The sequence below is a fragment of the Tamandua tetradactyla genome, chromosome 4 (genome assembly GCF_023851605.1).
Source record: "Tamandua tetradactyla isolate mTamTet1 chromosome 4, mTamTet1.pri, whole genome shotgun sequence".
Lineage (NCBI taxonomy): Eukaryota > Metazoa > Chordata > Mammalia > Pilosa > Myrmecophagidae > Tamandua > Tamandua tetradactyla.
This window is the reverse complement of record NC_135330.1, coordinates 10304258-10316880: the sequence shown is the minus strand read 5'-3', so window position 1 is coordinate 10316880 and position 12623 is coordinate 10304258.

Sequence of the window (12623 nt, the reverse complement as noted above, 5' to 3'; positions counted from 1 at the left end):
ACAACGGGACTGGATATAAAAACTCAGAAATGGACAGCACAATACTACCCAATTGTAATGCAATTATGTTAAAACACTGAATGAAGCTGCATGTGAGGTATAGGTTTTTTGTTTTTGTTTTTTTTTCTTTCTATTATTGTTTTAATTCTTATTCTGTTGTCTTTTTATTTCTTTTTCTAAATCAATGCAAATGTACTAAGAAATGATGAATATGCAACTATGTGATGTTATTAAGAATTACTGATTGTACATGTAGATTGGAATGATTTCTAATTGTTTTGTTAATTCTTTTTTTAATTAATAAAAAAAAAAAAAGGGTGAGAAAGGAACATGTACTTGATTCCTTCAGCTCCTGCTTCTTCCCTGAGGGGTGAGAGAGGAGCCCGTGTCCTTACAGAGTCAAGAGGTGGGGGGTTGGGATGAGGTTCTGTAATGGGAGCCCCGGGAAGGGGGAGGACGTAGGCCTGGCAGTGGTATGAGGAAGGGCGGAAGGTGGAGTCGAAGACGAGGGGGGGGGGGGGGGGAGTGGGCGTGGAGGAAGAGTCGGGAGACATCTCAGAGGAATGTAGGAAGGAGGTACGGGAGAAGCAGAATCCGATGGATTAAAGTTAGTATTTTCAGAGGATTTAGGAGAGAGGAGAAGGAGGTTTTTGAGAGGGTTTTTGATGTAAGAGAAGAATTTGGTAAGAGGACCAGGATTGGCAAAGACAGGGAAGGTTATGAAGGTAATAGAAGGCTTAATGTAATGTCAACCCACTTTCCCCTGTGCTGATGCAGTTCTCTAAACCTCGGAGAATTTGTAACGCGAAAGTGCTGTTTCCTGGCCATGGACTTTCATTATCCATTTTGTATCGCGACCACACAGAGGTTGAATAGAAAATGAGCTCTCGAGGTCTGATGTCTCCCTCTGGGTACAGAGTTTTAAGGTTTGGAGATGACAGCCTAAAGTTGTGGTTTGGGGGTGTGTGTCCAAAACTGAGTTCCCCGTTTTAGGTGGCATGAGGGAAACTAAGGAAACTTAAGGTGAGGGAGGTTCTGAGTGAGACAGGCACCCCCAAATCAGTCAGAAATCTTCCAAGAAATGGGAGACCATGCTCAGAACTGGGTGTCTCCAGAGCCAAAAGGTCTTTCCCATCGCTTTTCTTTTCCCAAGAAAAGCAAGTGTCTGGCCCACTGTGGCCCTCGGGGACAGGGAGGGACACTGACCCAGCACTAGTATTTTCAGTGGGTTGTCCTGGACAATGGAGAAAGGAGACAGTGAGAAAGAGCAGGATCCTCCAGCAGAAGAGTCCTTAACTCACCCGCTGTGACTTGTGTCCCGTGTCCAATGGGTGTCGGTGGTGCAGGGCGGAGGGTGTGCAGTGGGGGGTGTGGACTAGGGGCATGCGGCAGGTTGAGCAGGAAATGCAGAGAGAGAGGGACGAGAGGCAAGGGAAAAGAAAGCCTGAACATATGGTGCTTCGCCCCATTTCTCCAGTACATTATATTAAATTGTCAAGGTCTCACGTGTTTTGTAATTAAAGCTCCTGTTTTCTGGCCATTGTCTGTTCTTATCTAGATTATATTGGGCCAGGCAGTATTACAATAACATATGAGATGCTTAGATCGAATTTGACCTTGGCAGCCTAGTGTTCTGTATTGCATGAGAAGGTCATTGATGGAAGGGAGTGCTCCATGCCCATGCCGCCAAAGTAGGAGGAGAAAAGGTGTCCTCAGAGTTGGCCGTCTCCAAACTCAGAAGGAACCAGACAGATTAGGGTGGTCTCTTCAAGGGAAGCCGGCATTCCGGTTTCAATCTGCAGGATAGGCACACCCTCATCATGAGGGGTTACTGGAGCTGCATGCGTGCCTGGTACCAGGGCTTTTGCAAAAAGCAAGAGTCCACTTAGCAGATAGAGGTTTTTTTATGTTGACAGGAGTAGGCAAGGTGGACTCAGGTTTTTGTTCCGGTGGGCTTGGGTGAAGTTTCCAGTTCCTTTATGAGCAGTGTGGCTGTCATCGAAGGTGGCGTTTGCAGGATGATTTTGGGTGGATTCTTAGGGACTTTGTTCATGACTGGACAACGAGGATGGTGGAGTAAGCCCAGGACGAGTTGCTGATGCCACGTCCCCAGTTGCAAGGCAGAGGGAGTTGAGGAGTCCTTTGCATCGTGGCCACCCAGAGAGGGACTGCACCCAGGACCCACCAACCAGGATCCAGGAGTAAGCCCAGGATGAACTGCCGCTGCCCATTGCTTCCTAGGTTGCAAGGTTGGGGCCTGGGGGGGGGGGGGGTCATCTCACTCCAGATCCCGGGTTTTGGCACCAACTGAAAGACAATCTCACTTGGAATGAGGCAGGAACAAAGGAGTTCAGGCAAAGGTTTTATTTCTTTCTGAAACCTGGACAGTGTTCAAGAGAAGAGGGTCTGCAACGAAATGGGTGGCAGGGGATAGGGTTTTTACACGTTGGGGGGTAGGTAGTTGGGGGCAGGGATTAGGTAAGTTTCATTGGCTGGCTTTTACAAGCAGGGGGCTAAGTTTGGAGTTGGCAGCCCTCCATAGGTGAAGATTAAAATATAAGCACTGCCTTAGTCATGCAGTGTTATAACTGTCAGAGGGAAGATATTGAATCAGGGGAGTTTATCCCATGAGTGCAGCTGCCAGAGGGTGGGGGTTGCGTAATGGAGTGCAGCTGGTGGAGGGTAAAACATCATGGGCTGGGGTGGGAGAAGCATTTTGAATTATTTGCCAGGGGTTGGTCACATGATGGGGGAAGAGGCCATGTCCTCCAGGCCTAATACATATTTCTACCCACTGGGCAATGCCTTCTTCTCCCCACCAAACTTTCCCCTCAGCTGCCCAAGGAGAATTTCCTGAAGGCTGAATCTGCATGACTGCCCTCAACCAAACACTCAAGACAGTTGGATCACAGATTATTAACCCACTTTATGGATGTGAAATCTGAGACTTAGAGGGGTTATTTGACCTGTATCACACAGCTAATTCAGGGGCAAAGTCTGAACTTTGGAGAGCTCAGGGGTCACCCCCATCACAGCTGCCTGTCCCACTGTGCTCAAGTCACCTGGATTCCAGTCTGCTCTCTCTTCCAAAATTCCTCTGCAGTATTCCAGTTAAGAGATTATGGTCACACCAGTATCATAGGATGGAGAAAGCCTTCTTGACCAAAAGGGAGAAGACAGAAATGAGACAAAACAAACTTTCAGTAACTAAGAGATTGCAAACAGAGTCAAGACATAATCTTATGTATTCCCGTAGCCTTGATTCTTGAAGACAATTGTATAACTATATAGCTTTTACAGTGTGATCATGTAATTGTGAAAATCTTGAGTCTGATGCTCCCATTGCCCAGGGTTTGGACAGATAAGTAAAAAAATAATAATAATGAATTAAAAATAAATCAATAATAGGGGAGATAAAGGATAAAAAATTGGGTGGATTGAAATACTAGTGGTCAATGGGAGGGAGGGGGAAGGAGGACAGTTTGTATGAGTTTTTTTCTTTTTATTTCTTTTTCTGGAATGATGCAAATGTTCCAAAAATGATCACAGTGATAAATCCCAGCTATGCGATGATAGTTTGAGCCATTGATTGTGATAAATCCCAGCTATGTGATGATAGTTTGAGCCATTGATTGTAAATTTTGGATGGATTGTATGTGTGTGAAGATTTCTCAATAAAAATATTTTTTAAAAGAGAGAGAGAAGGAATGAGCTGAGACTCAGCATCAAGGGATTGAAAAAACCTTCTCGACCAAAAGGGGGAAGAGTGAAATGAGACAAAATAAAGTGTCAATGGCTGAGAGATTCCAAACAGAGTCAAGAGGTTATCCTGGAGGTTATTCTTACACATTAAATAGATATCACCTTGTTAGTCAAGATGTTAGTGGAGAGGCTGGAGGGAACTGCCTGAAAGGGTATAGCTGTGTTCCAGTAGCCATGTTTCTTGAAGATGATAGTATAATGATACAGCTTTCACAATGTGACTGTGTGATTGTGAAAACCTTGTGTCTGATGTTCCTTTTATCTACTTTATCAACAGATGAGAAAAACATTTGGAATAAAGATGGATAATAGGCAGAACAAATGTTAAAATAAATTTAGATTGAAACCTGGTGATCAGTGAGGGGGACGGATGAGGGGTATGGTATGCATGAATTTCTTTCTGTTTTGTTTTAATTTCTTTTTCTGAATAGATGAAAATGTTCTAAGAAAAATAAAAGAGAGAGAGAAACATTATGGTCAGAGCTGCGCTACGATGGTGGCCCCCAGGCATCCACATATAGCCTGCAGACAGGCATTTGCTCTTTTGGGTGACCCCAGACTTGGACAGACTCTCTCCTTTGGTCTTGAGGTGGCTGCATTATCTGGGGGTCTTTATACCCTCTCAGCTTCAAGTTGATTGCCTCTCACTGGTCTAGACTGGATTGAATTCCACACCCTGAACCATGTGTAGGAGACTGTTGAGCCCGGGTGGACTTAGACTGCCTTCTCCTCCCAGCACAATTCAAATATTCACCACCAACCAAAGTTATGGGCTGGGTGAGCAGAGAAGAGGTGGGAAGCAAATAAACAACATACAGAAGGTCAGAAATGTTCAGCATTCAGACACTGGACTTATGAATGCACATGGAAAAGAAAATACCTACATTGGCCTTCAAGAACAGCAGAACTAAAGAAAGCTTTGAATGAAAACGAAAAATGATTATTATTACAACAGAACATTGGAGAAACTAATGTAGAAAAAACACCCAGGAAAAAAGGAATGAGTGTAACCAATTCTGGTAGCAACAACAGTGACAGTTCAGCCGCTGATTTTTCATCATAAAGTGAAGAAACATCTCCGCATCCTCCTCAGAGGACAGTGACACTGATGAAAGTTCTTCTCATCTGTCACCTCCAGCTTCCACCACAAGCCCTTCCTCTGCCTCTGATTCAGACTCAGGGTCCAGCTCCTCAAGTTGGACAGAAGCTCCGAGGACAGACCTCCAAAGAAGAAGAAAAGAAATAGAATTGCTCCATCCTTATTGGACGGATGGACTGAAACCATGAAAGTGATTCTCTAAAGGGAATTTAAAAGATGTTAGGGCCAAAAAAGGTTAACTGGACAAAGTTTCTAGAGTTCAGATGTTTCTAAATGTTTTAGATTGTATGAGCATGTATTAGTTAGGGTTCTCTAGAGAAACAGAATCAACAGGGAACACTTGCAAATATAAAATTTATGAAAGTGTCTCACGTGACCGTAGGAATGCAGAGTCCAAAATCCACAGGGCAGGCTGCGAAGCCGATGACTCCAATGGATGGCCTGGATGAACTCCACAGGAGAGGCTCACCAGCCAAAGCAGGAATGCAACCTGTCTCCTCTGAGTCCTCCTTAAAAGGCTTCCCATGATTGCATTTAGCATCACTAATTGCAGAAGACACTCCCCTTTGGCTGATTACAAATGGAATCAGCTGTGGATGTAGCTAACGTGATCATGACCTAATCCTATGAAATGTCCTCATTGCAACAGACAGGCCAGCGCTTGCCCAATCAGATGAACAGGTACCACAACTTGGCCAAGTTGACACCTGTCCCTGACCATGACAGAGCATAACAAGTATTAATAATGGATGAGAGATATAAAGAATTCTACTTTAAGGGGAATTTGGTTTGGCTTTTTTATCCTTAAAGATATATCTCTAAAATTTAGTCAAAGCCGAAATATAGTAAATCTGTCTTTGTAATGGCATTTATCTGTTTTGTTACTGTGAAATAAATGCTGCGTTAACGGTATGCATCTATCATGTTATTTCCAAATAATGCATCAAAACGTCAGAATACGAATTTCTAATGATTTTGGCTATGTGTTATTAAGACTAAATACATTGGTATTATAAGGTTATGAGTTTTTCTACTGTTGATAAATGTGCTCTATTTTTGTTCAAATTCAGAAAGGTTTTCTTACTTCTTGTCCTAAATGAAAAGTTAAAGGAACTTATTAATGTATGTATGTATACTTGTACCTTTTGAGTGGGACAAGTTTCATATTGCTTGTTCTATCATTCATTCTGGTTCCTTATGTTCTTAGAGTCACATTTGTCTGAAGAAAATTATTCTAGAGGAACCTAAAAAGGGGCACAAATAGAAAAATAATTAGGAGTATTATCTTGGTGCCTTTTAATAAATTCAATGTTTCAGAAAAGAAAGCAACAATGTAAAAGACTATCTTAAGTAAAAGTGACACAAATGTCTTTGTGAAATGACATGTTTTTCTCCATTAAATGGAGAAAAGAAGGAAGGAAGGAAGAAGGGGTGATTATTAAAGATTCTTTGTCTTTCATAAAGATTGCCTTTTGCCATTTCTGCAATTACCGTGTGATAGTGGATATGATAACTGGTCACATATGTCAGTCTACTGTATAAATATAAATGACTTGCATTGAATCTGGTGTGTTTACATAGCATATAGACAATTGAAATCTAGCATAAAATTCAGGGTTCAAAGTAAATACTGCACAATATTTCTTAAATGTAAAATACTTTGTGGTGATGAAACTATTGGTTTAACATCATATTATTCCATAATATCTTCAAAGTATTTTGGAAAGAAATTGCATGTGTTGAAAAATCTTGGTTTGGGTTCAATATTGTAAAAACTATGAATGCTCAGTCGTTTTTACATTTTTGTGAAAAAGTAGTAGAAAATTACTTTTGAAGAAAATGGGCTTCAATTTAATCTTGAAATATATGTATGTTCTGAGGTGAAGGAGCCTGTCATTACTTATAAGCTTTACAGAAACATCTGCTTTCAATGATTGTAAATAAACTCTCAAAATATAATTTCAAAAGCTCCATACAGAATGTATCAACTGACAGGTAAATTTAATAAATTATTAATCGAACACATTTTACAATATTTGTAATCTGTAAAGGTAATTTTGGCAGTTAAAGATCTTGAGAGAGAAAAAAAAATGTGTACCTAGTTTGCAATACTTGCAGTTAATAAAATTCACAGTTTGTGCTCACAGGCTTAAAATGAGAGAGAGAAAGAGAGAGAGGGAGAGATCATGGTCAGAGACTTCTTATGTGGACTCCACATCCAGGCAGCTTATGCACTGGTCACCCTCAGGGCCCCAAGAAGGAGTTCATATGCCCTCCTCCCCATGTGTCTAGACCTCTTGTGGAGCACTGCGTGTTTGGGTATTGTTTGAACATTAAATCATTTGAGGGTGGGGGATAGAGAGAAGGAACTAGAGAGAGGGAACCAGCAATGGGCTGGAGTCAGGGTCAATGAGAGAGAGTCAGTCAGTTCACAAGCAGGAGGGATGTGTGGACCATGAAGTCAGACAGATGAGTTGTTTACTCCAATAACACGGGAGCCACGTGGGAGTTTTGACATAGGGTGTGTCATGAGACAACTCACATTTTGAAAGGATCACTCCAGATGCTGTTTTAGGTAAAAACAGAAGCAGAGAGGCTGTGAGGCCACTGCAATAGTCTAGATGAGGGATGATGGAGCTGGCGGAGAGGCCATTATATTATGAATATATATATTTAATAAATATATAAACACATGTGAATAAATATTGAATGCAAACATATCAGTATTTGCTGTAAGAGTGAGAAGTATGAAAATAGCCAATATGTTTAAAGCCATGAGTCAGTATGACATCTGTAGCAGTTTTATGTTGTCTCCATAACACATTACCACAAATTTAGCTTAATGACACAAAAATATTACCTTGCTTTACTGCTGGCAGCAGTGGCATACATCTCACTGGCCCACAGTCAAGGTGTTGGTAGGCAGCTTTCCTTTCCGGAGGTGCCAGGGAAGAGTCTGTTTCCTGCTCATCTGGGTTGTTGGTTCTGGGCAGTTGCAGAACTGAAGTCCTGGTTTTCCTACGAGCTGTAAACCGAGGTCCTCTCCCAGCTTCTAGAGCTCACCACGCTCCTTGGCTTGTAGCCCACTTCCTCCATCTTCAAAGCAACAAGGGGGCTGGGACCTTCTCAGATCTCATCTCGGACTCACTCTTCTCCCTCTTCTTCCACCTTTAAGTTCTTACATAATAGATCGGGCTCCCCCCAGTAATCCAGAATAATTTCATCTCAAGATCCTTAACCTCATCACATCCGCAGTCTCTTTTGCCTAATAAGACAATGTATTCACAGGCTGTGGGGATTAGGGTGTCACCATTATTCTGCCTACAATATCAGAGAGGGGATGAGTATAGATGGTGAAGAGAGATCGTCTGAGAATGGAGCCCTGGGATATTTGAGAGTTTATAGGTCGGAGAGATGAGAAAGTAATCAGTAAAGGAGACGAAGGGGCAGCCCCTGAGCAGGACTAGAGGAATTGTCAGTGCTGAATGTAAGGGAAGACTCTTTCCAGAAAGAGATAATCAACATATCAACTGCTGCTGAGACATCAAGGAAGATGAAGGCTGGTAACTGACCACTGGATTTAGCAAGATGTAGGTCCCTAATTACCTTGACAAGAGCCGTTCTCAGTGAAGTAGTGGGGGCAATGTATGAGAGAAGATGCAAGAAAGAAAGGGCCTTCACTGAAGATATGCAAATGCCCAATAACAATGAAAAGACGTTCGACATCATTATTCATTAGAGAAATACAAATCAACACTACAGGATGCTATCTCACACCCACTAGGTTTGCTGTAGTTTTTTTTTAAGAATAATAGCAAATGTTGGTGAGAACACAAAGAAATTAGACCCTCGTAGATTGCTGGTGGGGATGTAAAATGGTGCAGCCGCTGTGGAAAAAGTTTGGCAGTTCCTCAAAAGATTAAACATAGAGTTACCGTATGACTTGGCAATTTTATTCCTAGGTATATGCCCAAGAGAATTGAAAACAAAAGCATATACACTTGTGGGTGCACAGGTGGTTCATGGTGGAATGATCGTAAAGGTTGCACAGCTTTCTTAATGTGTCAAAACCATTGAATTGCAGACTTTAAAATGGTGAATTTTGTAGTATGTGATTTTTAAAAAGAAAAAGGGAAAGGGAGGTTGGAAATAAAATGTAGGTAGTGCAAAGAATTCTTCTTTGAAGGAGAGCAGAAAAAATGGGAGTACTGTAAATTCCTAGCACTTTTTTAATGGGAGAAATCAAAATAAATTATTTTATTTAAATATAAAATTAAAAACAGTCCAGTAAGGGTTTCTTTGTTTGTTCTAAATAATGCAAGGAAGAACTTGCCATGTGATATCACTGAGTAGGCAATTCAGGATAGAATCCGGTTCTCAAGAGAAGCACCAGGCAATAGGAGCAAAAAAATGTTCATAGTCACACGGAAATGTACAAAGGCAAATGTACAGTTTCAGATACAGGGAGGAGGGTGGGTGTGGTGAAGGATTCTGGAAGTTCTTTGATTGCTTCTATATGGTCTATATGGTCAGTGTAATAAGAGGGAAAGTAATCTGCTGAAAATGAGGATAGGGAAGAGACACTGGGATTCAAGGAGAGATGAAAAGATCAAATATGGTCATCTAGGAAAGTGGGAGGGGGAATGGCCCAGGGATGTTTATCATAAAGATTGTAGCTCAGCATCAAGGGCCCAAATGAGGTCATGAATTTAAAGTCAGCATGACACTGTTTTTTTCCAGCCATGTTGGATTATTTTAGGGAATATGGTCAGCCCACAGGTATATCTGCAACCAGGAATTCAAGTGCCCTTCACATATTCTTTTCTCCTCTCATTTCTGTGAGACTGATTCATTGTTTCCCTCTGCAGACCAGCTGCCCTGCTTCTCAGGTGCATGTGGTAGGAAGTGTGGCCACCAACAGTCTCATTTTGACATCTTAAGGTCCAGTCATCCAAAGAGAGACGGCTTTCCTTTCTCAGTTTACAAAGTTCTTGATAATGACTCTGTTTGACCTGGCTTAAATTGAGGGCGTAAGCCTGGACTTAGCACCTGTGGTTTTCAGGAATTTCATCAGAATGGTTTGTAAGAAAACAAGTGTGTAAAGACAGAAAAGGCTATAGGAAGAGTGCAGAAATAGTCCAGGCATGACTGATAAAATGAGGGCTAGATAAAAGGGGGAGTATGGGAGAATAGGGGGTGAGGGGAAGGTGGGGCATGGTTTGAAAGAAAACCCAATGCAACATGGTGACTGGTTTGGGTGTCTGGGATAAGGGAGAATTGCCAAAATTAGGGAAATTATCATCCTTTTTTCTTTTCGGAGTCACATTTCATTCTTTTTCCATGTGAGTATCCCGTTATTGCAGCACCCTTCGACGAATTTTTTGTTTGTTTGCTTTCTTCCTTTCTTTGCTTATTTGTTTTTTGGGAAGTGCATGGGCTGGGAATCGAACCCAGGTCCCCTGTATGGCAGGTGAGAAGTCTACTACTGATCCAATCTTGCACCCGGCTCCCCCACCCCTGGCTTAATTTTTTATAGTGTAAAATTGCTAATGACCCAAGAGTTAGGGGACTGGTTATTGAAAGTGCAGATACACTGGATACGATATTCTACAACCATTAAAAATAACGATTTTGAAGACTATGCTGCAACGTGGAGAAATTCCTGGAGGTCAGCTACTGCTGTGAAACAAACAGCCTTGAAATCTCAGTCATACAATAATAAGCATTTGTGTCTCACTTGTACAGTTGCAGCTCAGTTGGTGTTCAGCTGATCTAAATGGGCTCAGTTGAGCTTAACTCTAGGCCAGGAATTGAATTCGATCTGCAACCCGTGTCTTTCACTCCTCAGAGACTAGGGGCTATTCAGAGCATGTTCTTCTCATGGCAATGGCTGAAACCCGAGAGAGCAAGCTCGATAATGAAAGTCTGTCTCAAATGTTCTGCAACTATTTCATTGGCCAAATCAAGTCATGTGAATGAAGCCACATCGAGCTGGTTGGAAACTATACTCTGGCCCTAATGTTAGGAACTGCAAAGGGCATGGTTATAGGGAGGGATGAAGTAACAGGAACAATGATACAATCTACAATGATGTCCTACAGAAAAACTAGATAGGAAAAGCACATACAGGATATAAAATTGTACCACTTGATCATAACTATGTAAGCTATTTTTGCCTATCAACAAAGAATGGAAATAAAATGAAAAACTGTTATTGCCTGTGTAAGATGATAAGAATTTTTAATTTGCCTTTCTCCATTTCTCACACACGATAGTATTATATTACCTTTCTTTTAAAAGTAAGTTTTAGAACCTTCTTTAGAGTAGGCAACTGTTTTATCTTAGTTATATCATTAAACTAATGGTTTTAGCCATTATATTCAGCCTGAGTACAAGAAAATTAGAAGTATATGTATTATATTTAATTAATTATTCTTAGTTCCCAATCTCAAAGTCATATCTAATGAACTTCAGTCAATACGGATCTTTAACTTTACCATTTGACCTAAAAAGTTTGCCTTTTTTCCCATATGATTATTATTACTTTTAAATTTTGTACCAATAAACATTTCTTGCTTTAGTCTCACACAGAAGTTGAAGTTTTAAAATATGAATGACCATCTATTCTCAACACCCTGCAATTGTGACATTCCTTTGTTCTTCCTCATGTAGAAACATTTTTTAATTTGTACATTTAGTCACTATCATTGTACACTCTAGGCATTCCTAAATTGTCCCATGTCAATCTCTATTGTCTATCTTTCCTTTTGGTTTCATATGTGCCCCCCAGGCCTCCTTCATCATTTTCACTTTCAGCTTCATTCAGTGTACTTACATTATTTTGCTACAGTCAGGTAGTAATATGCTATCTCTCTTGGAAGTTTGACAATCTGTCCTATTGCACAATCTGTATCTCTTCAGCTCCATTTTCCCAATCTCTACCCTATTTCTATCTCCTGATGACCTCTGTTCTTAACTGAAATTGTCCAAGTTTGCTCATAATGTTGGTTCATATCAGTGAGACCATACAGTATTTGTCCTTTTGTTTTTGGCTAATCTCACTCAGCATAAGGTCCTCAAGGCCCATCCATGTTGTTACATACTTCATAACTTCATTCTGTCCTACAACTGCCTAATATTCCATCGTATGTATAGACCACAGCTTGTCTAGCTACTCTTCTGTTGATGGACATTTGGGCTGTTTCAAACTCTTAGCAATTGTAAATAATGCTGCTATAAACATCAATGTGCAAATGTCCACTTTTGTCCTTGCCCTTTTGTCCTCTGAGTAGGGACCTAGCAATGGAATTACCGGATCATACCGCAATTCTATACTTAGCTTCCTGAGGGACAACCAAACTGTCTTCCACAGCGGTTGTACCATTTGACATTCCCGACAGTGGATAAGTGTGCCTCTTTCTCCATATCTTCTCCAGTACTTGTTGTTTATTGTTTTTTTCAATAATAGCCATTCTGGTGGGTGTGAGATATCATCTCATTGTGGTTTTGATTTGTATTTCCCTAATAGCCAGGGAAGTTGAGCATCTTTTCATGTGCCTTTTAGCAATTTGTAATTCCTCTTCTGAGAAGCGTGTGTTCAAATTACCATCTTTTGTGACCCACAAAATGCTTTGCAAAAGAGAATACACAGATGTGGCCCAAATCATGCCTCACCCACTTATTACTTAGGAGAACTTGCATGAGGTACTTAACATCTCTGAATTTTAGTTTTTCCATCTGAAAATGGGGATTTCTGCCTCAC